Source organism: Stigmatopora nigra, chromosome 5 (assembly GCF_051989575.1).
Source record: "Stigmatopora nigra isolate UIUO_SnigA chromosome 5, RoL_Snig_1.1, whole genome shotgun sequence".
Classification (NCBI taxonomy): domain Eukaryota; kingdom Metazoa; phylum Chordata; class Actinopteri; order Syngnathiformes; family Syngnathidae; genus Stigmatopora; species Stigmatopora nigra.
The window spans coordinates 9,661,536-9,687,864 of NC_135512.1; the positions used below are offsets into that span (position 1 = coordinate 9,661,536).

Consider the following 26,329-nt stretch of genomic DNA (forward strand, 5'->3'; position numbering starts at 1 on the left):
TCAATGCATGCAATAATTGACATGATACCTCTCAGACCTTTTTATCGTTAGAGCAGTCATTGTTACTTGGGAGTGAAAAGATAACTCATTTACATGAGAAAAACATGAAGAAACTTAAGGAAAAATCAACACTTTTAGTTCATGTACATTCATTTTTTTATGGAAGCTCAATGCCATATGTTGTTATCATAAATATCCAAAGTATACCATTTAATTACATTAAAATATATTAATTGTTCACATACACATTTCAAGTAGATGAGAAATGGTATCTGTTGCTATTTCAGTTTGTGTTAGACCCTTAAATGCATAACCTGCTCAACATAAGAAAATGGCAATGATAAACAATACAATATTTGAAGTTGTCCTAATTGTTTATTACTTAATGGATTGCTAACTGGTGAATTCACACTTCACACTTACACTTGCCTGATTAATGCCATTGTCTCATTAGAACCTCTGATGGTGCCAAAGAGATTCAAGCAGCACTTTTCGATAGCGGCCATGTGTAAAGAAAGATCCAGATTAATGGATCATAGAATTGTTTATTAGTACTTCAGCTGTCTGAGTGGTACTTCGAAAATGCTAATTGCTTGTTGTTGTTCCCCCACACGACCATCACCTTTTGAGTGCTATTTGAAGAGCAGCGCTGCTCTTACAGGACTAACATTTGGATACGAGTAACTGCATTTGCGGTGGAGATGTAGCTCAGATCCACTTCTACAGAAAGGTCCTTGTTCCAATAAAAACAGACTCCCCACTCAGCCTCTGACCAGTCACTTTAACAGATGTTTAAACCAAAGGAATGTGTTTTGATGTCTTTCAGATGAAGCCAATAGAGTTACTATATGCCTGTCCTTGCCCAACATATCTGATTCAGTATTGGAGGCATGACTAAATAAGCTTTATATTCAGACAAATGTATTATTTATTGTTGCACTACATCCACACCCTCTCTTGTCCACATCCGCATTTGAAAGAAAAGGTTATGGGTCAAGGACGCACTTTTGAACCCATACTAAGTTATGAACAGGAAACTGCTCAACAACCACAATTAGAGAGCATAGTGAAAACATCGTTTTGTGAATGGGTTGTCACAGCTGCAACAACATTATATCATGTATTTAAAAGTCTGTCTTGAAGCACACATGTATTCTACATTGCAGGGCACAAGTAATCTATGACAAAAAAATATTAATTTAGTTTAGATGCGGGCTGATATATATATATATATATATATATATATATATATATATATATATATATATATATATATATATATATATATATATATATATATATATATATATATATATATATATATATATATATATATATATATATATATATATATATATATATATATATATATATATATGAAGAAGGTGGATATATTACTGCCAAATTATGTAAATATTGAGATTTCTTCATGAATTAAGTTTTGAGGGACAAATACAAAAAGATTAGACTTTGCCAGACAACATCAGGAACGATTCTTAAAGACACACTTTGAAGTGCAAAGTAAGCTCAACTTGTATTGGATTGCAGGCTGTAAATCAACCAGTCAAGTGCATCTGTGTGCAGCCTTCAATCTGTTACTCTGCTGGGGCACACGTGCTTATTTCCACTCCCTTGAATATTGGGGCTGTAATAATAATAATAATTATTATAATAGCAATAATAATTATTATTATTATAATAATAATAAAAGTCATCACAATAATTATAACAATAATACCCATAATAATAATTCCAATAATAATAATGATACCAATAATTATAATTATAATAATAAAAATAATAATAAACACCTATTTATGTATTTTTCCAAACTATTGAATTTCATGTATGTCTGAAAGTGAAGGTTCTTATTAATTCTATTCATTCTACTGCTGCTTCTTGGAATCAGTGCTAAACTACACGATCTTTTTCAGTTGCACTGCTGCTGAGAGGAAACTGCTCCAGAGGGTCATAAAATTGCCCAGACACTTACTGGCTGCCCTCCTCCATTTCTGGGGGACATCTAAAGAACCCGTAAACTCTTTGAATCTTTTTCAGCCATTGTTTCTCTCAAGCTTGGGCAGAAAAAAAATCTATATTACTCTTAAAGCCTGAAGCAGGATAATGTATTTTTTTTTACTTATTAACTCATTTATCTTCTCTCCCATAAACAGTTCCATCATTGACAGAGTAAAAGTGATAGTACATGGATGCATGTATGTCCCTTTTGACCAAAAAAGTTGGGTTGCTTCTCTTAAAACAATTACCAATTTTACAAATGAAGATTATTATGTTTCTTACCATCCCCATAAATGAGGCTAACCTCAATAGCGTTGAACTTTAAACAATGACTTTTGCGCAGGGGAACAAACAAGATGGAAGTTCTTTATGTACCAGGCCATTTAATCACTCCTGAGAGGCACACTCTGGGAGAGCTAACAGAGGTCAGTGCAATTGTAGTGCCCTTGGTCAATACTCATTTGCCTCAGTTGCAGACAGCCGCCACTGAACCACTAAGTCGTGCATCATTCATATGGAGTCTAAAGAGAATCTCAGCAATTCCGAAGCCGTCTAATCTCCAGGCCAAGGTTCCACCCTCTGAGCGCTGCTGGTTATGATTGATGTGCTGCGCTGTTTGCTTGCTTTCAAACTTGACAAAGTGTTTACTTGCCACTGACGTCATCATGGTTAGTATGAACTTACTGTCAACACACAAGTATGAAGTATGTCAGGTCGGACTGGAATTAAAATGAAATGTATTTTCATTTAGCCATATATCTAGTGGCCCATATGACATTTAGGCTTTCATACCAGCATTATGTTGACTTTGCATTTTACGGGATGAAAAGGCACAGACATATTTGCAACCCAAAATTTTGTATACTGCTGAGAACATAGAATGGCATGCAAAAGTATGGGCACCCGCCATATACCATTTGCATGTTGTTGTCAAGTCACTTTTTTAAGGTTTTATTGAAAATCTCCTTTGTCTGAGTAATAGCTTCTATAAATAAACCAATTTTGCATATTTATAACATCATCTAGGCGTGCTGCAATGTTGACCTAGAAGTGAAAACAGTGCTTATGAAATAATGAATGTTAATTACCCATTTGCTTCCTCATAGCCACCCATGTGCACTTAATGGGAGTTTCCCACTCTCATAATAATCAAATTTTAGTGCTATAGTATTCAGTATAACAAAACAAAAACATCAAAAATAAGAAACAGTAAATGAGGTGGCTGAACCAAATAGTTGTAAGTAAAACAAGTTAAGAGTAACAGAAATATTAACAGTTTTGTTTATTTTCATAATAATTGTGTTCACCAATCCATAAAAGTCACATCAACATGATATAAAAACATTGCAATAATAATATGAGTAATAGTCAGCTGGCATGTAATTTCAAGTAAGCATTTTATAATTCAAAGTGAAATGAAATGATCAGAAGGCCATTTAAAGTTAAAAACGACAGAAAGACAATCATTGGGATTTAAAAAGCCAGATAAATTGGCCGATAAAATCATTTTGTAAAAGTAAAGGTATACATTTTGAAATGTATACCTTTACAGTAAAACCAGACAGGAAAAATCAAAACTATGGAAACTATAATAGGTCTTTTTAAAGTTTTGGACTTTGAATTTTGCAGGTTGCATGAAAAGCACACCTGGATACTCTTATACTGTTCTAGTCAGGTGACTAATTTCAATGTGTACAAAAAAAGCAGAGAATGATCTGTCCTTGTGACAAATCCTTGAATAATAACAGTATGGTAATACAGGAGGCTGACAAGTGGAATAGGAAATCCCTGATCTTTGCATCCCAAGGCCACTGATGCCAAATGGACAGATTGTTATCTCATAAGCCATCACATGTAACACATGAAATCAAAACCCTGCCCCCCTTTTCTTTCTTTTATTCCTTCCTCCCCACTTTACCCAAAAGACTAGTATGTCAACATAGAGGCGGGCAGGGAGACGGGTAATCACTGAAGCATTATGCAAATCACTTCCTCTGCCGCGGTATGGGAATCGTGTGTATTTAAACCTTCCTGCTGTTCCCTTGTTTTGGCCTCTACGTGTGTTTGCTCATTAGTCGGGGGAAACTCTCTAAATTAGGTCGCACAGGAAGAAGCAACATTTGTTGATATGATGACATGTATTATATATATATATATATATATATATATATATATATATATATATATATATATATATATATATATATATATATATATATATATATATATATATATATATATATATATATATATATATATATATATATATATATATATATATATATATATATATATATATATATATATATATATATATATATATATATATATATATATATATATATATATATATATATATATATATATATATATATATATATATATATATTTTTGATAAATCACATGCGCTCTGGATTTCCTGTGTTGCATACATTTCCTGCTTAAATTGTGAAGATGACTTTCACGAGGGCAAACAGGGAATGTAGCCTAAACACAAACTTAAATAGAAGAAACCTTCATGTCTAGGTCAAATACAATTCCTTTAAAAAACATCATGCACTTGTGAACATAATTTTGTTCTTGATTTTTTTTCCTGACGAGTTTACAAGAAAAGATTAATTCCGTCTACTGGGATAAGAAACATAATAATCTTCATTTGTAAATATATATATATATATATATATATATATATATATATATATATATATATATATATATATATATATATATATATATATATATATATATATATATATATATATATATATATATATATATATATATATATATATATATATATATATATATATATATATATATATATATATATATATACATAAAGTTATCAATACATAGGGGGCACTTATTACAGTACAACTAGCAGAGGATAAACGCACATGAAAACAAACCTTTCCCATAGGTCTTACACCGGATCAAAATTAGTATGTACACACAGGTCTCATAGCTCACACACTTCCTCGTTTCTCCCTGTTCACCTTCACCATTGCCTCATCTTGCTTTTGATCACCACCCTTTCTATTCACACTCTAGTCACCTCTGTGAATTCAGCCCCCCCGAACATCCACACACAAAAACACCCGTACAGAAACACTGTCAGTGCATTTTCTACTCCTTTTGCTTTCCTTACTCTCTGGGTATCAGACTTTGATCTTCATCACAGACCAAGACATCTTCCCCTCCGGTTTTTGTTGCCTCTATGTACATTCTGTTTCATCCGTTTTTGATAAATCACATGCGCTCTGGATTTCCTGTGTTGCATACATTTCCTGCTTAAATTGTGAAGATGACTTTCACGAGGGCAAACAGGGAATGTAGCCTAAACGCAAACTTGAATAGAAGAAACCTTCATGACTAGGTCAAATACAATTCCTTTAAAAAACATCATGCACTTGTGAACATAATTTTGTTCTTGATTTTTTTTTTCCTGACGAGTTTACAAGAAAAGATTAATTCCGTCTACTGGGATATCAAGTATGCATATTGGAACATTTAGTATTTGATGAGAAGCTACTCAAGTCTTTTGAAAGCCAGAAAGAACACTGGCTTTGTATTAACATCATATCCTAGCTAGTCATCTCAGTGGAGATTTAAATAATTAGATTGTGAATTGTTGCAGCCTGTGTGGACATGCACAGCTCCTTGCTTAATTGGAAGGCATTTTTAATTTGGGTAGCTGAGCGATGGATATAGGTATCTTACACACACTGTTGTGTAACAAGTTGAGAAGAAATCTGGATCAGAGGCAAGGTGGCAAAAGCCCTTTGAGATGTGATAAAGAAATTTGAAGTGATAATTTATTTTGACTCGAATTACCCCCAAATGTTGTAGTGGTTCACTTCGGTGTGGGCAGGTACGGTCTTGATTCCCGTTTGTGGCGGTATGATTTTGTCTCTGTGTGCTCTATGGCTGACTAGCGACCACTCTAGGGTGTAGAGTGCCTTTCGCTCAAAGTCAGCTGGGATAGGCTTCGCCAACCCTTATTAGGATGCACGGTACGGAAGATGAATGAATAAATGAATGTATTATCCATTATTTGTATGTGTATCAGATAAACAATTGGCTTGCAAACATCGTAGGAGCTGTGTACTAAAATTTGTGTCTTCCTTTCAATGTTCTAACATTTAGTCGATGCAAATTTAGATGTTATACTCTTAACATTGGCCAAGAAAATGTATGCGGTTGGCCTTTTAGAATACAGTTGCTAAAAAAAATACAAACAAGTAAAGGAAAAGGGACTGAAGACAACAAAATCACACCATGGCTTTGTTGAATTTTTCTCTTCTCAACTTGAAAGGAGCCTGTCTCTGAATTAACTCTGCCAAATGCCTGTGTTGATTGATAGGAAAACAATCAATGGACAAATGGAGTATTTCTCACACAGGCTCAGATTACTTGTTTTCTAGGGACTGTTAAATGAATTCTTAAAAGATAAAAAGAATTAAGAGGTGTGAACAAATTGAATATCTTCTAGATGTTTGGACAAAAAACATGATGACAATAACAAGACAGATGTGAGCAAGAGAGGAAAAATAAGATGATGGCAAATACAGACAAAGGCCAAGTCAGTCAAAACATTTTGAGTGGAATGAGCACAAGAAAGCCTGTCAAAAATAGGCAGGCGTGAACAAGCAAAGGTATGACACAGACAAGGAATCTGCTCAAAGGCCTGACCCAGAGCTAACACCAGGTTTTTCCTGCTGCGGGGAAATATGAGACCTATGAGGACAATAGAATGTGTCAATTCAGACAGAAAGCCGTTTCAGAAAGAACCCTGAGCAGCTGCCAGGTCCTCCTTTTAACAAATTTGACCCACTTGTATCAGGAACGTTTGAGGCCATTTGTGAATTTTTTTCTTTTTTTTCCCACCAAAACAGATCGGAAACTTACCCCCTTAAGGGCCGATAGCCTCAATTCAGTTTATTTTTTGCAAACAAGTTCTTTAGATGTATATTTTGCTCTGATAAATGAAAGGGCCAGCTTTAATATATCAGTCCATTTTGGAGCAATCTATAAATAAGCAATTGCCTCTGAAACACCAATTCAAATCGCTCTCTACTTCAAGGGTGTGTACTTTTCAGAATCTAGGGAGCCTTGATGAGATAATGAATATTATTTCACCCTTCACGTTAATAAATTCTACAATTGTTTTTGTGAAAACATTATTAATGATTGTATTATTGGGTGAAGCATTTGTGTAGCTGAATTCACAGTAAAATGGGGGACAAAATCAGCAAAGTATCTCAATATTGACTTAGCTTAAATAACATGTCTTTAAATAGTCAGATTGTTCAGCAAACTGAGGAATGGGGAAACATATTTTGGATGATTTGACTCTACTTACCTAGGGCAGATGGCTACACCTTAACTTGGAAGTTGACTTGTGATAACATAATGTAGTCTTACCTGCAGCCCCTCAAGCAGAATGTGAAAATATCTGAAGGATTTGAGTTGGAGGTTGGGATTTGTTAAAAAACATATCCAAAATATTAAGCAAACATTTGCAATTTCTGATTACAGGATTTTACCATTGCCAAAGCTATTGCTTTAAAGCATATAGTAATCCTCCTAAATGTATTGTGCAACAGCACCAGGATATGATAAATCTCACTTGCTAAAACGGCACTCAAAAATGGTATAGGATTGAATTGCAAATTGCTGTTACTGACACTTATGATGAACAACATAGATAACTGTAGGCATTAGTGTACCCGTGTGTGCGTGCATACATTTGTGTGGTTTGTAGAGGGTGATAAAAAAAAAGAAAAAAGCAGGCCACCAAATTTGTGTATAAGTCAGTTTTTGATTTTTCTTTTGGTCAAATCCAAATAAACTGTAGCTACAACTACTGTATTTTTTTTTCTGAGAACATCATATTCATCAACTCTTTTTACATGCAGTCCTTTATTATTCAGAAAGAAAAATATCAAGAAGTGTAGCCTATCCAAATTGGGATTATTCTTTTTTGAGGGGCTCAAGCCAAATGAAAATAAACATTTACTGTATACATATGCCACATATTTAGATAATTTTAAAAACATCTATTAATTAATGCTTTCAATGCCGAACAGGCATTTTTTTTGACAAGAGGCAGTGTATGGGTGACATTTAGCTGCCACTTTCCTTGAAGCTGGATAAATGAATGCAATGGAGAAAACTGAAGCAGATTAGCAGAAGTGTATTTTATGGAGTGCACCTCAAGCATTCTCTCTCTCTCTCTCTCTCTCTCTCTCTCTCTCTCTCTCTCTCTCTCTCTCTCTCTCTCTCTCTCTCTCTCTCTCTCTCTCTCTCTCTCTCTCTCTCTCTCTCTCTCTCTCTCTCTCTCTCTCTCTCTCTCTCTCTCTCCTCTCTCTCTCTCTCTCTCTCTCTCTCTCTCTCTCTCTCTCACTCTGTCACTGCCCCTCTCCCTCAAACAATCCCTCTTTCTTTCTCTCTCTCTTGGAATTTGTGAATGCTCAGAGGGCTGTCAAATACTTACTTGCCAGTTTGTTGCTAACTTCCCTCTCCACAGCTCTTAATCCTCTCCAATCCTCCTCATTCTCCTCATCTGGCAGGATTTTGGGATCCCGCAGTAATGTGTCTGCAAAGTATGTGCTTGCACATAAACGGTTGTGTTAGTTAGTACATCAATTCATTAATTTAGTCAGATTTTGGGTCAACATATATGTCTTCATACTTTTTTTGTTAAAATGCTGGACCATTTTTTTTACTTTGGTGATTGGAAAATGGAAGCACATTCTCCTTTCACCATTTGGATGATGTGTTTGGATTACAACACAGTTGTCTATTAGGTTCCCAACTCATTGAATATAAGAGATATCTCATTGGTAGAGCTGATCATCCTTAAGCACTTGGCTTGTTGGAAAATATAACCATGTTTGAATAAGGTTATATAACATTTTTTAATTAATCTTGTTTATATATTTGAATTCTATTACAAATCACTAATATGAATTTACTAATCCTATAATTATGTGTTCAACGGATTGCCATATATATAAGTACATAAGAATGGGAACTCCAGTATTGTTCATTCGACTACTGTGACAGGTCTTTGAACTACATAACCATTCAACAACCTGATTGACAGGAACAGTCTGTCAGTTAGTCTAGGACTCTGGGTGCTTTTGTCACATCATTCACTCAGAATCACAGGATCATACCCTTTACTCACCCTTTGGAAAAATCACTCAGCCAGTCATAGTCCATTTTCATGAGAAGAAAGACTAAACAGAAAAAGCCAGGCTGAGGACTAGTGAGGTTCGATACCACAGCCCAAGATGGAACATTGAAAACACTCAAACACGTCAAGAAAATGGCCACAAAAGATAACATGCTAGTGAATTTCCCAGGCAACAGAGCTCCCATGAGAGTCCAGAAAAGGAAAAGGAGAGCAGACAGCATATAGGGACAAGCCATGACACGAGTGAAGGCATGGAATTTACCACTGGCAAGTTGAAGAACTGGCTGACATCAAGAAATCCCACCAGTGGCTGGACCACACTGGTTTTACAGGCAATACAGAGCCAGTAATCATGGCATCATGACCAGACCCTAAATACAAGCACTGTAGAATCCTCGTGGCTAGATAGAAGCTGTGCAAATATGCTACGGACAAAGCCTGGCACATTATAGTAGCAGATTGTAAAATTCTAGCTGGATCAGTGTCAAGGGGAGAGGCACAACCAAGGGGGCTAAAAAAGCATAGCAGACATTGGCACACCGTAAGGGACCAACTAGCCCCAATATATTTCTCAGGCTTAATCTTTATCACTGGCTCATTTCAAAAGATCTGGAAGTCTTTTTGCACGTTTCTTTGTTTACTCTGTCAAAGAAAAAAAACACAAAAATTGAAACAGAAACAACAGTTTGGTGCATGGTTTGATTGGTATATTATTAATTCAAGTGCTTCTCAAGATTTAATGATGTGTTAATGGTGACTGTGCTTTTGATATCACAAAATGGCAGGGCAAAACGATTATTATCAGAATGCTTAAATAAAGTTGGATTATCCTACAAGGGGCGCTCTGTATGCAGCTGATGTTAGTCATTTCATTTCAAGTGAAGGCGACTGCGTGAGTGACATGGGAGAAGTCTATGCTCATCTCCATACCTCTCGTGCCTGTAGCAGGTGATTACCTTTCTCACTCTCCCTCCATGTTCAGCCTCTTTCGATGTCAAGTTGTCAGTGGGAACCTCTCAAGAGAGATGTATCGCTCAAGGCAGTACAAGGAAAGACGTATAATACTCACTGTCTCATTCTGACTCCTCTCATTTTTACCTGTTCGGTTGTTGTCACTTTTCCTCTTGATGGGAACAATGAGCACTAGACTGATACCAGTGCCTCTCGTGAACTGGGGGAATCCTAGTAAAAGTGTCATGAACTAAATGACATTTGCAGGGCTTCTCAATTCAGGATCAAGTGCACTTTAGTAAATCGTCAGATCAAGAATATAGATCAGTAAGCAAAATGCCACAAAAGATAAAGGGAATCAGTAGATGCATCAGATGCACATTCACTCCAAGTAATCCATTGTGTCACCAAAGTGACAAATGTTTATGCTGCCTAGTTTTCGAAATTTGGATGGGTCTCCAGTTTGTAGGGACGGTTAAGGTTAAATTATACATTTATGAATCATCATATCCAAAGAAACATTTTCAGAAACTTTACAATACATGGTTGCTTGACTACACATTTGATTGGTTGCAAGGAACTCAATCAAGCAAACTATTTGTATACAAGTTGTTTTTTTTAAGATTGACAACTAGAAGTTTTCGTGAGTCTTTTGAGATTGAGTACCTCATTAGAAATATTATTTAGAATTATTTTTTTGGTACTCAGTAATTTTTACAAGATTTTTTTGTACCGCCAGGGGTACTTAAGGCTCCAGCACCTCCCGCTACCCTTGTGACCATAAGCGGTTTCCTCAGTTTCCCTGTATCAACCTTGTCGACCCCTAATCACCTGAGTGCCTGCACTTGTAACTTATTAGCTCTAGTCCTCTGTTTTACTGTCCTGTGCCAGTGTGTCACTTATGTTGAAGGAAACTGTCAGAAGCAATGTCACCACAAAGAGCTTTGCCTTATGTTTGTGTTTGCTTAGCTGCTCACACAGTGGAAATAAATGGAGAAATAGTGTATACTATTGCCCAAACCTTGTCTTGTACATTTTCCCATCCTCAATTCATTCAATCTTCAGACAAGCCCTAATTTTTTTATTCTAAATCCCTACGTGTTCTTTTTTACTGGCACTGTAATAAACAAGAAAAAAAATGCACATACCTTAGAAAATTGGATTCGGGGAAATAGTGATAAATGCTGGAAAGAAAAAAGAGTCAGTCATTGTTTGATAATGATCTGAGAACGGGGGAGATGGAATGTATGAGCTGTAACATTTATGCTGTGATAAGCCCAGCTTTGAAGATGCAAAACATTTTTAGGCATACAAGAGATAGTGTTGCAAACAAGGGAACATTTGTGACTAACCTGAGCTCTCCGAACTTGAAATTTTTATCTCAAATCTATTTACCAAAATATGAATTATATATACACATTTCTTTTGATGTATTTAATGAAGAAAATAGGAAAAAATTATATAATTGTATCCTTATGCATGAGTAATAGTTTACTGAACAGGCTATTTATCAGAAATTGACTCAAATGATGATTCTCCAGTATGACCTTCCTGTGTATAGTTTGTACGTTTTTTTCCGTGCCTGCATTGATTTTCGAAAGATAATACCCCCCTCCCCATTTCTTTTCAGATTATTTCCTAATGAACTAATCTGTTTTACTTATTTGAATATTTATTTAAAGATATGATAATAATATCCTTTGATTTAATGTCTTGTGTGTTTAATTCTCAACAAAGCTGGATCATATAATGAGAAAGGCGTACTATATCAGTTTCTTTTTTTTAAATAAGTGGCATGCACAGAGGCTGCTTTTAGAGTTAGAAAACGGTTTAATATGCATAATTGATCTTGAAAGTGAAAGCAATTAGTAGTTTTTCGCCTTGAATACACGAGTCCACAAACAGTGAATACATAGGGAAAAAAATCTGTATTAACTTTGCTTGTTCGTTCCAAAGTTAATGCCAGATAAAACAAGAAAATGACATGTCAAAGCATTTGAATGTATTTCCTTAGACAGCCTTGGGATTTAGCAACTAATTACGTACTTGACCCTATTATTTTATGGGTCTTAGGTATAACGAATATACTTTGTGTATCAAAGTAAGTGTCTCAATGGTAATATGTCAGAATGACTATAATCAAACAAAACAAGCACAACGCTCAAGGGGAATCCCAAAGATTTGCTCTGTTCTTAACAATGGCTTTATGGGAAGTGATGTACAAATTTAAACATTAATATTCTCTAAGGGTCATCATATCAGATTTTCTGCAAAGCTTGTGAATGTCACTACTAATAACGTAAAGCCCACATTAGTATTGTACTTTAAAGTGAAAAGAGAGCGCCAACAGATGGCGATCGGAGTAAGAGCAGTTTACATACCGCAGGGATTTTCACTGTTGACTAAAAGGCTTGAGTTCTCTGCTAGGTCAATTTCCCAGCACAAAATGCATTTGAATCGTTGCAATATGTGCTGAACAAATCGTTCATTTTATAAGGGGGGACATGGGAATATATATTTGGAGAGACATGAAGTTAACATTGGGGGGGAAAAAAGAAGGAGCCCCTCACCAGCTGGCAGTAAAAACTACTCTTAAGGCGTCATGCTGCCTGTGCTGATAGGCAATTTAACATCTTGAAAAAAGAGGCCATTCAAATTTTCACAGAAATTTTACAGTCACATAAGGGGCTAATTTACAAAATTGGATAGATCGGACTTAGCTGAGTCACAAACTTTTCTAAAATAAACCAAAAAAATGCAAAAGAAATTCCAGGTTAGGGTTATCATTGAATTTGTGCGGCAAAATTCATGATCGTGGGACTTTGAGGTGAAATAGACAACCGTTCCCATCTGCTACCTGAATTCTTCTTTGATTTAGTTTGGCGCTGCTCCTCAAACACACTTTGGTTCATTTACAACATGCAGCTGAAGATTTGACAAGGATAATCAGCTCGGAATCAAAAGTTATTCATCGTACTTAAAATGGTCTTAATTAGACCGATATGCTATGTCCTGGGAAGGGTTTGCAAATTAAATGAGACTCACAAGTCGCAACTAAGAAACAAGTTAATGAGTCACAAATCGTTCTCAGGGGAAGCTTCTTAAATTTAAAAAAAAGTCAAAGATCCTTGCACATCACACCCACTGCCTTACAGTATAGTATTAATTTAATTCCATTGGAAATTTTGCTGCAAAACAACATATTTTCCAACTCATCATTTGACACTTTGATATAAAAAGCATGAATGATAGTGACAATGCTCTGCTGTATATCATGTTGCAAAGGTCTTGAAAATAGTGATGTTCTCCTCAGCAGGCCAAGTCAAACATTGAGGTTGAGGGCCTGGACTGGACAGATAGCTCCAGTTCTGCTCCAGACTTTAACCTCCCATCATTATTCCTCCCTTCCCTCCCTGCCTCCTTGATGTATCACCCTCATAGTCACAATCAGAAGGCCTGGGGAGTGTCCCTCAGTGAGCGATAAGACCGGACAATGTTGAAATCATAGCCTCCCTATATGGTAGTGAGTCAAAGCCATATCAAGCTTATTCTGTTCTAGAGTTTTGATTAACGTTTCAAATGAAATACATAGTTTAGGGTTGAGTTAGGGTTAGAATTTAGGCTTAGGGTAAGGATGTAGGGTTAGGGTTAGAATGTAGGGTTATGGTTAGGATTTATGATTAGGGTTATAATTAAGGGTTAGGGTTAGAATGTAGGGTTATAGTTAGAATTTAGGCTTAGGGTTAGAACAGGTAAATGAGATAAGAGGGAATGAACTTGTGTAACGTGTCTGGACAAAAACAAACAAGTATCATTCAATCAAGATGAAAGGTGAAACTGCTGTGATACAGATTGGTCTGTTAGACTTAAAGCAGAAAAACAAACTGGCTACCACCCGAGAGAAATATGCCTATGCATTATTCATCGTTTTGGAAAAGTCTGTATTTTCTTTCTGTATAATGAAGTAGATCGGCAGAAAAACAGGAAGCTATACTGCAATATTTCAAATCATTTTTAATCTTATTTAAATTACAACCACATGTCAATCTTTTGCTTATATATACATTACCAAAAAAATTAACATGATACCTTGATATTTTATTTTTCATCTTTGAACGCTGCAAGTTCTGTGTTCAATCGTCATCCAATAAATATACGCTTTCTGTTTCATGAAATGCATTCAAACTAAATAATTCTTGCTTTAAGTTATTTTTAGCAATTTGAACATGTGCACTATTATATAAGATGCCATACACAAGGTGGCACAGGTATATTCGGCGACTGCCTGTCTGACTTTTCTAAAGATAGTTATCACTGCATCTCAAGAAGAATCTAGCACGAAACCCATGCACTCAATGTTTGTTCTCAGGATAGCTGTCTCACTATTGTACTTGGAAAGCACAACAATATGATAGCATAGCTTTCAAGGCTGAGCTGGCTTTCTTTAGAAGCCTCTTCCAAACATGGATCCAATTCTCATTCATTGTTTCCTTTTGGTTACACCTTCATGGAAAAGGTGTCAACCTATAGTGTGAGAGTGTAAATTTCATTTTTCTCTACCAGAATCAAAGCTCTTATATTTTTTTACTAATACTCAAAATATTGAGATTCTCAAGAGCATGATGCAAACCTCGAATCTTTTCTACCTAAATTATTGCTGCTACATGTGTTGAAATGTTCATTTTAATCCTTTTATAGAAAGAGTAGACGACTCCTAGTTTTGTGAAGGATTTTTCATTTACCAATGATTCACCTGCAGACAGTAGAAAGAGGAACTAAAAAGGTATCGATCACATTCTTGAGCAGGAAGGGAGAAACACTGTCAAGGCTGTCAAATGAGTGGGCGAGGAGACGGATAGGCCTTTTTGACATGTTGCAGACCATTCAGGCATGCTGATAATGTGAGAAAAGGTTCTCCGGATATGGTCAGAGTCACAGGGGACAATATTAAGCGACACTGTAGAAGTGAGAAGATCTGAGAAGTTTGGTTTGCTAAGTTACAGCTTCACAGTCTCAAAAGAACAAAAAGAAAAAAAAAACAAAGTGGGACATCAAATGATTTGTTTGAAGGCTTTTGGGGAGCCAGATGGTTGTTTCTTCGGAAAACACTGTCAGTTCAAGCAGAATGCAGGATGAAAAGTAGATTTTTGTGAGCTTATTCTGCAGCTTTGTAAACTTTTTTAATCAATAAAAAAAGATCTTATTTATTGTTAAGATAATGCAAGCAATAATAACTCTAATCGTAAGGATTAGATGGGATGTAGAATAGAAGTTGGAGTACCTTTTGACATAAATAGACTCATCATCATAGTCCTTAGCTGCCACCCGAAGGCTTGTGCACCCATCATCAAAACACAGATTTTTTGAACCACCTAATTTTTAGGGAAAACAAAAACAATCAAACTCCCAACTGCATAAATTCAATGTAATGCATAATTCATAGTAGATGTTCACTTGAAAAGTGGTGACAAAAGAATACATTTTTGTCCTTTTGACACTATTGTTTTATTTTTGAACATTCTTCACATATTTTTTGCACTTGGGCAGTCAAAGCATGCATCAGTTTACACTGTAGGCCTTTTCAAATATAGGAATACGGTAATATGTGAGGTTTGTCAGGTTCTTTTTATCGAGTGGTGTAGAAAACACTTGCAGAATTGATTGGTTGTCAACATGCAGAGTAATCACTCTGATCCATTTGTGGGGAAAATTCATATTTTCAGCTCTTTGCTTAAGAAGACTGATGCACAGATGAAGGTGAGTACAGTGATCGATGGGTTTCAGCGTTTGTAAGGACGAATATAGAGTGCAAAGATTTAACATTGATTGTCACATTAACTCCGGTTGGGGGTATTTGTTATACACTCAGTAAAGCATCCAACAAGCCAAAGTCCAATCCTTCAGTGAGTTTCAGACCTTGAACATTAATGAATATATGATTAAATATGCAGCTAAAATGAGGTAGGAAAACAGCTATCGCAATACTTCTCAGATGATTTCAGCAAACACTGCACTTTATCATCTCCATTTATCAGTCAATTAAACACAGTGGTTCTACAAGTGTAAGAGTTAATTTTCTTGCTCTAGTCCTGTAGTCAAACAATGCTATTTTCTCTCTGCAAAAATATTCATTTGCAAGAGAATGATACATTAAAGAATTGCCTATTTTATCACATACAGGGAGCACTGAGGCAAACTAAACATAAGAGGAGCATAAGTACATGAGTGGCTGAAAGGAAGCTTAGACAGAGACACTTACTTTTAGCTAATAATGTCCAGACAAAAAAATGCAAAGGAAAAAAAATCTTACATAAGGCTCGTTTAAATATTCTTATCACTCTTTCATTTTCCAAACCGCTAAGCAACATAAGGGGTGCTGGAGCCTATCCTAGCCAACAATGGGCACCAGGCGGAGGACAACCAGAATTGGTGGAAGGACCAATCACAGAGCATGATGAGATGAACAACCATTCATGCTTAGACTGATAACTACAGGCAATTTTGAGTATTCAACCAGTCTACATGCATGTTTTCGGGATGTAGGAGGAAACTGGAATACCTAGAGAAAACCCATGCAAGCAAAGGGAGAACATGCAAACTCAACACAGGAGGACCGACCTGGGATTGAACCCAGGACCTCAGAAATGTGATGCATGCCATAATTTTTTGAAACGTGATTATTTTAAGGACACATGATTTTATTCTGCAGTGTGGAAAAATGGTGAAAATGGGAGAAGCTGAGTCACTCACATTTGGCCTGTTTTCCATCCCTATAAAAGGTCTTGTGGGCACCATACTTTATCAACTGTAATCAAAATAAGAACAACTTTGAGGTATTGCATTCACATATAATTCATAAAAACGTCAATGATTCCTTATTTATCTAACATGAAAAATAAAGGGCTTTATTACTGCATCAAATTTTGCGAATTATTAATGAAAGTTATTTGTTGTTGGTTAGAGGAGTTGGTGGAGAAAATCAATGACAAAAAAGACAATCTGGAGAGTAAATTAAAGCAAGGAGAGTCAACTCTCTTGTGGATAAATGTTAACATTGGACTAAGAATGTCTGCACAATGTTTTTAAATTGTTCCAAGGGGCTGACAGAAGCTATGTGCTCTTTTCTCTCTGTGCAGTGGGATTGTGGAATACATGTTACATTTTATGATCTAATTTCACTAATGTACATTCCGACTGCAATACTGAGCCCATATGCAGACATGGGCTACTTGGTAGTAAAACATGATATTGTACTACCCTTGTTTTTTTTTTATATTTCTTGTTAAATTTAGATATTGGTGAGTTATATATTACTATATGATGTAATTTGGAAGTTTGCTAATATTTTGAGAGCTTTCACAACATCGTGTCAAGGCCTAACGACAATAGGCTCTGGTCTTTTGCTTATTTTGGATTATACTTCATCTCACAAATGCTATATAATGATTTAAATGCATTAACCTCCAATTCTTCTGGTTTACATTTGCCCTTCATTATTGCATGGCTCGCATTTGTATTTTTTTTCTACTGACCTCCAAACACTAATAATCAAGTAAGCAAATAAACAACAGCCACAATGAGTCTTTGAGGAATAGCCAAAAGAAAAAAAATCAGATTTTTGTCATAATTTCATTATCTCACCATTCAAATGAAATAGTAATAGTTTAAGGTAAAAAAAGAAAGGAGAAAAAAACTCAATAGCTGAATTTTACGTCTCTCTCTCTCTCTCGCTCTCTCTATCTCTTTCTCTCTCTCTATCTCTCTATTTGCCTCTTCTTAAATATTTATTTTACCCTCTATATAGTCTCTTGTAAATTGGTTAACCTCCTAATTTTGTTCAGCTCATTCATTTTGACGAATGAGAGGTCACATTTGCTTCCAGGAAGTTAACCATCTAAATTGCACTTCCACACTATCAAAACCAACACTTGATAAGTTATATGACAGGAACACTTAACTGAGGCAACAGACAACATTATCATTCATCAGTGCCTCAGGGTGGTGACATCCAAACAGCTTCCAGGTAATGTATGAGCTGCATTAGAGCCTGACCACCCTCATTCTGGTAGGTGGTTACTTTGAGGGGTTAACGATGAGCCTAGGTATACACATGTCATGAATGATCGCAGTTGTAATTAACCTTTCCGTCCATTAGTTGCCTGTTTATGCTGTTAGATAGACTGAAGACTGTGGTTTAGTCTGTCAGTGCCATTAGAAATTTCATTTAGCCTAAATGAATTGATGGGTGGGAGGAAATTGTGGATATGTGGAGTTAAAATGCACAAGGGGGTTATTTGGAGTTTAGTTAGGGGGTGAATCTCGTCCGTCTTTCCTTCTGACATAGGGTATTGAAGGAGAAGGGGACAGGATGCAAACAAACGCCACTAAACGTCCTGTGTGTGTGTGTGTGTGTGTTATCCTCCACCAACGCCTTGATGATCCGTCTCCCTAGTGTCAAACTGAGCTGAGATGACTCCCAGGCCATGTTGACCCACAGGGATGCTTCCCCTCTAGCATGTGCACAAACTCACACGAGGGCACACACACCAACCCACACACACGTATCCACACGCACGTATGCACAAACACCCTCACAACAGCCTCAAACTTCAAGATAAACACAATTAAATGGCTCCACCCTCTGTTGTCAGTGTTATCTTATCTTGCCTTCTAACCTTAAGTCCTCCTTCCTTCTACATACACACTAGGAGAGGCCCTGAGGTGGCCCCTGAATCCTCACCTTCCTCCGGACAAAAACAGACAGCCAAAGTGAAATTATTTCCTTATAGTCACTGCAACAACTTCTTATCTCCTTCTCATTCCATTTCCTCCAATCACATACACCAATGATAAAATAATAAATAAATAAATACAGCGCAGCAACTTGTTTTGCAAATTGGTATAGATTTGATTTGTTGTTTGGGAACTTTTCTGTTCTTACTGTTCCATGGTTGGAATTTAGTTGAGAGCTTCTTTCTTGGAATTTTCATCTATTGACTCAATAGAACATTTTTGAAGTCACATGTTACTGATAAATTAGGATTAGGGAGAATAACTGCCTGATAAGATAGTTGTAGTTGGTTTGATCCTAGGTTTTTGATGCAGTTGAGGTCAGTGTGATGGGTGGGCCTGTGAAGTTTTTCTTCAGGCACGCACAAGTTCTTTGCTCTGGCATTGTATGCTTTTTTTATATGATGTCAAATGCAAATAGAATTACTTTGTACCATTTGGAGTTATTGAGAGGGTCAAGTTTTAAATTACCTTTAATCTCATTGTTTCCTATTAACATAACAGTTGCCTTCAACACTGATAAATACCCAATCAATTTTTACTGTGAGAGTTCAATCATTTTTATTACTGTTGCCACTGTCAATTTGTCTGCTACTGTCAATTTAACTGCGGATAAGGAATTAACTCTAAACTGACTTTGGAAAAATAATGAAAGTTACTGAGGTTCATGTATTTATTTTTAAGAAATTGAAGACCAAAAAAGACTAAAAGGAGTGGTGTTTTGGAATGACAAGATAATGGTAATAAAATTTTGAATGTGTTTTTGTGAGTATATATAGTAAATAGGACAAACATTTCAGTTGATTTCAGTGGATTAATCACCCACTCAAGGATTATTGTGTGTTCCAGGTGTGTCATAATTGTAAACCTAAACATTTATATCCTTTGGTTTGTGTAGAATGTAGCCAAAGGCTATAATAGCAGTTGAATTTGATGTTCACTTTCTTCCATTTCTGATAGGTCAACTTTGACAGGAGTGTAGGCTATGAATAGTGGAATGTAACGATCTCTACGTCTCTGTAGAACAAAGACTTGTTTTCGGTTTCTGCCTTTCCATATGCTTTGCCTTCTGGCTCTGCAGACAATAAGATGAGGAGTGTAAATCACAGTCTTTTTTTTATAACATCCCTTCTTTTTATTTCTTTTTTTTCTCCTATGTAGCAACTCACTTCGTCTCTGGAGTTGTGGGTAGATCTGTCTTGTACAATAGCCACAAATGTCAAGCTTTTCATTTGCTCTTTTGTATCTCCTACATGCCAAAACAATGCATCATTTCCGAGTTATTGCGAGTCCATCCTTTGCTTTCTTGATGCACCAATGCTCCCTTTTCCTTGTTTTTCTTCAGCTTCTGCTTCCTGTCTCCTGCTTCCTTACTGTAATGGTTTAATTGGAGCTCATGACACTGGTTGGGTTAGATATAGGTAATTGGGGGGTACTTGGCTGCAGCTGCTGGGATATCCATTGGAGCATGTTGTGGCCAGAGAGAGATAAAGCAACACTGCCTTTATCTGAGAGACCAGCAATTAGTAGCCATTGCAACACAGAGAATAAATGCGAACGTCACTTAATGTTTCACCACATTGGTTTAAAAGTAATAGCAGGGTGCACACTCCAAGAAGAGAATTACAGTAAATAGTGGGCGGAAAGTGTACACAACGGAAAGTATAAGGTTAGGTACTGAGTCATTTTGAATCATTATGGAACATTTTATTAAGGTTTTATCTAACTATGTACTCCCTTCTTCTTTTATCTGAGATATTGCTCATTGGGTCATCAATGCCAGCTTGTGACCAATTATGCTTCTTCTTCACCATGATGGATACATTTTCTATATCACTGCAGATATACAGACTAGACTCTTTCCAATCCTTTATTCTTCCCTTACCAGCCAACAAGTCCCTGGGATACCTGAACTCCTCACTTAGGGCAGGATCTCACCCCTGACCTTAAGACACCTCCCTTTTTGAGATTGAAGAGCATGCTTTCAGATTTGGAGGTACTTATTTTCGTTCTACACTCAGTTGTGAAATGCTCCACTAAGGAATTTAGTTTACGTCTTGATGAAGCCAACAGAACCACATCATCTTCAAAAATCCGCAAAGTAATGAGAGAAATAATGAGACAAAAATGGGTCCCAGGTCTAAACCAGAAGCTAGACACAGAGGGAGAAAACTATAGTTTAGTATAGTACATTTCACTTGTGATGTGACCAGTGTTTTCCAAAATGTTAGTTCACTTAAACTGCATACGATCTCCTATTTACAGTCACCTGACTAATTTGTAACTCACAGATTTAATTACAAGCCCTGGACTGTTTTTCCAAGAACCTTTGCAGATTTGGTCAAGTACGGTACCTAGAGTACTGTGACTTAATAGATCCTATTAAAACCTTTCCGCATTGAATTACTTAATTTACCCCCAATTTTCCTGTTCCCCATAGAAGGGGTTCATCATGCCTGTGCTAGTTTTTTCATTGTCCTGCCTCTTAATTCATATAGAGATTATCCAAAAGCTTTAATTTTAAAAAATGCCCATCGTTTATCTAGATTTCTATTTAATTCATAATTTTAAATCAACCCATGAAAGCAGCACCCTTTTTTATGAGTTGTCTAATAAAATATTTAGATTTTGGTGTGATTGAAGAATAATCATGAGGACTAAAAGACACATAAACCTGAGGAATACACGGAGTCGAAATATAATGATGCATAAGATAGTATGTACTCATTTTCAATGTATTGTAGACTGCTGGTAATATGTATAAATATATAGACACTTGTGCAGCAGTAAACAGTAAAATACATTAATTATTAAAAAAGAGATGTTCATACATTATCAAAAGATTGGCTGGGAAAACCTATGGAAATGCCTCATACCTTTAGAAATATATCACAAATAATATTACTCTGTATGTGGTGGTAGAAGTGTGTTCAGCCCAAATGAGTGAGGGAACAAGACTAGACAATGTCCTAGCTCTTTGGGGGATACTGAGCCTTCTATAGAAAGCCGCTGGCAACCTCGCTGGACTCTTCTGGATGATTTGTCTTAGGAAGGGGGAGAATCTGTTCGCATACTTCCGTATAGATACAGACAGTTCCTCTCAGTATATAGCTGGTTTTCTTCCATTCCAGCTCTTTAGTGGATTAGTTTCAATAAATATTGGTTTTGCTGGTTCATTGTTTATAATTTTCTTTGATCTTTTTGCAAGATTAAAATTGAATGCATATTAGTTTGGTGTATGCAGTAAATATAGCAAAGCTTCTAATCCTACTTTAGGCTTTTTAACTGAGAGAAAACTTGATTAAACTCCTCCTCTTGCTTTTTCCGTGTCCTTTGCTCTCCCATTTGTTCGTCACCTTCGCTGTTGGCGGAAAGAGGGAGAGGTGGGCCGACAGAGACAGGATATGTTGTTTGTCAGCCAGCGGCGGACGTTGCTGACAGAGCTCTGCTTTCGGCTGAGGTGTCAAACAAAGAGTGAGCCGGGCCAGGAACTGTTGGACAAGCTGTGAGTCTATCCACCCTCCTGCCACCTTTCCTCATCTCTGTGATAGTTCATGGTTTCACTTTCTATGCCAGGAACTTTTCCCTCCAGTGTTGGCTTGAACCCATGAAATCCAACAATAGAAAGAAAAATAACGTATGGCCACGAAAATATATCAATATATATATAACACAGAAAAATACCAAGATTCCACTTTAACCTCGATAACAAGTGAGAACACGTATGTTTATACATACCTGACTGAACACAGTTGAGAATGTCGCTTTATGCGCCAGTACACATACTAAATTTGGATTGCCCGAAAGCCTCAGCCCATATTAGTCACACACAATTCTTGTATGTTGTAGCTTTGGCAGCAACACCAGCATTGACTTTAGAGCTGTCATATACGGAAGCATCATTTTGTCATCTTGGCCAAACAGCAATAACTCCAAAAGAGCATTATCAACACATCAACACTGTACCGGTCACCATGTCATAAGTGTTTACAGACACTCGCCTGCATAGCTCTCTCCTTTTCTCAGTTCAGTCATCACAAGCTTTAGTAGCTAGCGGTTGCTTTTTGCACCTGGCTTCCTTTTAACCTTGTCCATTTTCTAGTCAGTGGTGAATCATTAAGAACTCCAAATGAAGCCACATTCTCACAAAGGCTACTCTGTGAAACCTCCTTCATGTGTTGTGTGTTATTCACAAAATTCCTTTCTTATTAGACTAGTGATTTTTCCCCTAAATGTGTAAAGATTTATTGTTTTCATTGAAATGCAATTAATATGACCCTTCTCATAAAAACTAGCCAGGTATAAATAAACTGCGGAATTTGGAGCCCCTCTCAGAGGAGCCTCTTACAGAGTTAAAAGAAGTCTGTGAGAGACTGAAATCTTGTTTTTTCTAGATAACCAAATACTTATATCCCCCCCTAATTTAAAAATATATTATTTTCAAATGAGTTGTGTTTCTTGTTTTTGTTTGACAGACAGTAGTATATTGTGTGTCATTACTAAAGTATGGAACCTGGGTGTCCAGAAACTGACAAAAAAACTGTTGGGTTTTAGAAGTGGTGGACAACCAAATCCGTTTCAAGCAATGGTTTTGGGGATTAATAAAGTCTATGCACTTGGAGGGCCAACACGATTAACATTCCTTGTGGAATTTTAACACTGGGGGGACCATTTTTAAACGTCTGCTCCTTCTGTGTGTTAAGGCCACGACCTATGTTCGAAATAGGTCATCTGGAAAGAGCAAAATCCTATCTTCCCTGGGAGCCATTGGACTTCCCTGCGTGATTGAAGTGTGGATGTTAAGTGCAGTGGGAAGGAAATTATCACCATTGGGAGGATGAGAGGGTTTTCTAACTTTTTCCACTCACTGAAACTGGGTCCAAAAGGTACGTAACACACCAATCCACCCTATGCATGCATCAATTTATACCTCAATATATTTTTAAGTAATTCTTTCAAGATACAAACAATCTCAATCAACACACTTGGTGTAGGTACCAATCAGAACATTTATTTGATTTCAAGGTCCCTTCATAAAGTCTTGGTCCAATCACATGTGCACTGTTTCTGCTAAATATGTCAAAATGAGGGTACAACATGAATGAAAGTGTGTTTTTTTTTTGTAGCTTGTGATTCAATTGCAATCAATTTTGTTGGTCAAAAGGCTCAGCAAATGAATAGAGTTTAAATCAGTACGTGTAATGTCACAGCAAGCCTTACTATTATCCAATTACCTGCCCTTTTAATATTTCCTCCACGCCCACCCATTTTAGGATCTTTGGCTTACCAAGAGAGCTGTCTGGAATTTCCTGATCCATTTATTGAACTACACCAACCATTAATTATTATAAATTTTTATTTCATTAGAATTGCAGTACACGGTGTACACTGCTTCATGCCCATAGCTTGGATAGGGTACAACACTCCTTGTAAACCCTGGGAGGGAGGATAAGCAAAATAAATGATTAATTATTGATGTCCCATTAAGCATATTCTCCACCCCAAACAATTCACTCTTTATATTGTATTTTAACCTGATTAATTCTGGGTCAGTGCAGTTAACCATGACACAGTCTCCTATTGTGTAATTACTTTATCTGACCTTTTCCGTAAAAACGACCTTGATAGTTTTAGTCTCAACTACGAAACAGCCGTGTTCACAGTTAAACATGTCAGGCTGGTCTTCCAAACTGCCTATGAACTCTGCATGTCTCCCACAGCTTATCTGTTAGCGGCTCCGATGTGAGTCTGGGCAGGGTAAGCGTGGGAGGTGAAACCTGGTAGTGTCATTCAATCTACACCGGAAAACACAGGTACCTAAATAAAGCATGAAGAGTAACGCCGGCATGTGGACAGATAAGCACCCACACTTCAGTGTCCATTCCACATAGGAACGTCACACCTGCACAGGAAGAAAAAACACACAGCACATGACTTCTTTGTGCGAAATAACCCAATATTTCAGATGCAATAATGGATTTATGTTTATTGTTTCAACTCATATTAGGGAGAAAAATAGAAAATGATTAAATATTTTATTGGGAACGCATTTATTTGCCACCAAGTCATATTTATTGGATTGACTGATTTTCTAGTGTCTTCTGCAAACACTCACACGCAAAAAGATTATTTACTATTTTATATTAGACTATACATAAGCAGTGAGCCAATTTCCCTACACTCCACTTTGGGTCTGGTTGGGCCCCTTCACTAAGCTTTGAGGACCACCCTGGGGTCCAAAGTTTGTTCCCTATCAATAGGTTGCAATAGGGTCAAATCAACAACTGAACTTCCCTCACATTATTAGTCATAAGCCCATTTGTTATTTTGGAATGTTTGACAGATATTTAAATGTAACCCATAACCACAACTGTTTGTACACAATCTTTGTAAAGGAGATATACAGATCGAATTAATGTTAGTTGCTAGTTTAAGTCAAGTAACCCGTTTCTTTCTTAGAATAGAATCTAAGGCAGGTTAAAGAAACTAATAAAAAAAGAAATCTGAACTTTGGCTGTATTTTTTCATTTCTGTATCATACGAAATGGCAGATATAGACGAATTATATGTGTCTATTTCATGCATCATGAAAATGGAAGCATGCTAATACAAAGTAGAAATGTTTTCCATGGTAAGTGTTATACTTGGCAAAGGACAAAATCCCAGTAATTGATGAAACAGATACTGTCTGGGGGCTGCCCATCTTTGATTGAGTCATCAATACCACTTTAGCTCCCACCACCATTATCATGCCACTAACATTGTTATTAATTCATCTGCTGTAGCCCTGTCCATTCATCAACTGAGCCAAGGGAAGATAAATAAATGTATCTGGAGACACGGGTGGAGGGCAGCATTACATAGGTCCATCTATGATTGATTGGTATTGGTCTGACATCAGGATGTGCAAACTTTGAGAGATCTTGAATGGCATTTACTTTCATTATATTCATTTACTTTTATTCTAGTTTAATTATCATTATAATTTCTATCAGTTTCTCTTAAATCTATGACAGATTTTTTTCTTTAATCATTTTACTTTTTCTTGCAGATTATAAACTAATTAACTTTAGATTTTTGTACTCTCTAATATTTCGACAATACGTACCATGTGAATGGAATTCAGTAACAGTCTCAATTTTCAATCAAAATGCTCCCTAAGAGCTACTTAAAACTTAACAACCACCAAAATGTCAACCACTCCCTTAACTTGCAATTTTGCAGATCCGCTTTTACCGCCAAAGCATATTTGTAACAGAATACCAGGCCATAAAATAAAGGTTAACTCTGGAGACAATGGTGAGACATGGTCCAGAGCCAGTGTCTTTATATACAAGAGTAAGGCAAAATGAGAGCCTTTGAACATAA

At 36.5% G+C, this 26,329-nt stretch overlaps 2 long non-coding RNA genes across 3 annotated transcripts in view; one reads left to right on the plus strand and one right to left on the minus strand.

Moving 5' to 3' along the window:
- Positions 1-1,425: 1,425 nt before the first annotated feature.
- Positions 1,426-26,329, minus strand: part of LOC144197282 (uncharacterized) — a 49,558-nt gene continuing 24,654 nt past the window's right edge. Inside the window, exons 4-6 of one of the 2 annotated variants that reach the window (XR_013326509.1) lie at positions 11,320-11,355; positions 8,516-10,402; positions 1,426-2,702 (exon numbers count right to left, since the gene is read on the minus strand). This is a non-coding gene — a long non-coding RNA (uncharacterized LOC144197282). Of the gene's footprint in view, positions 2,703-8,515; positions 11,356-26,329 lie in introns of both variants that reach the window. The other variant, XR_013326508.1, reaches the window with a different exon arrangement.
- On the plus strand, positions 22,324-25,352 carry LOC144197283 (uncharacterized). The gene is made up of 3 exons (XR_013326510.1): positions 22,324-22,466; positions 23,665-23,847; positions 24,235-25,352. It is a non-coding gene; the product is annotated as an uncharacterized LOC144197283 (long non-coding RNA).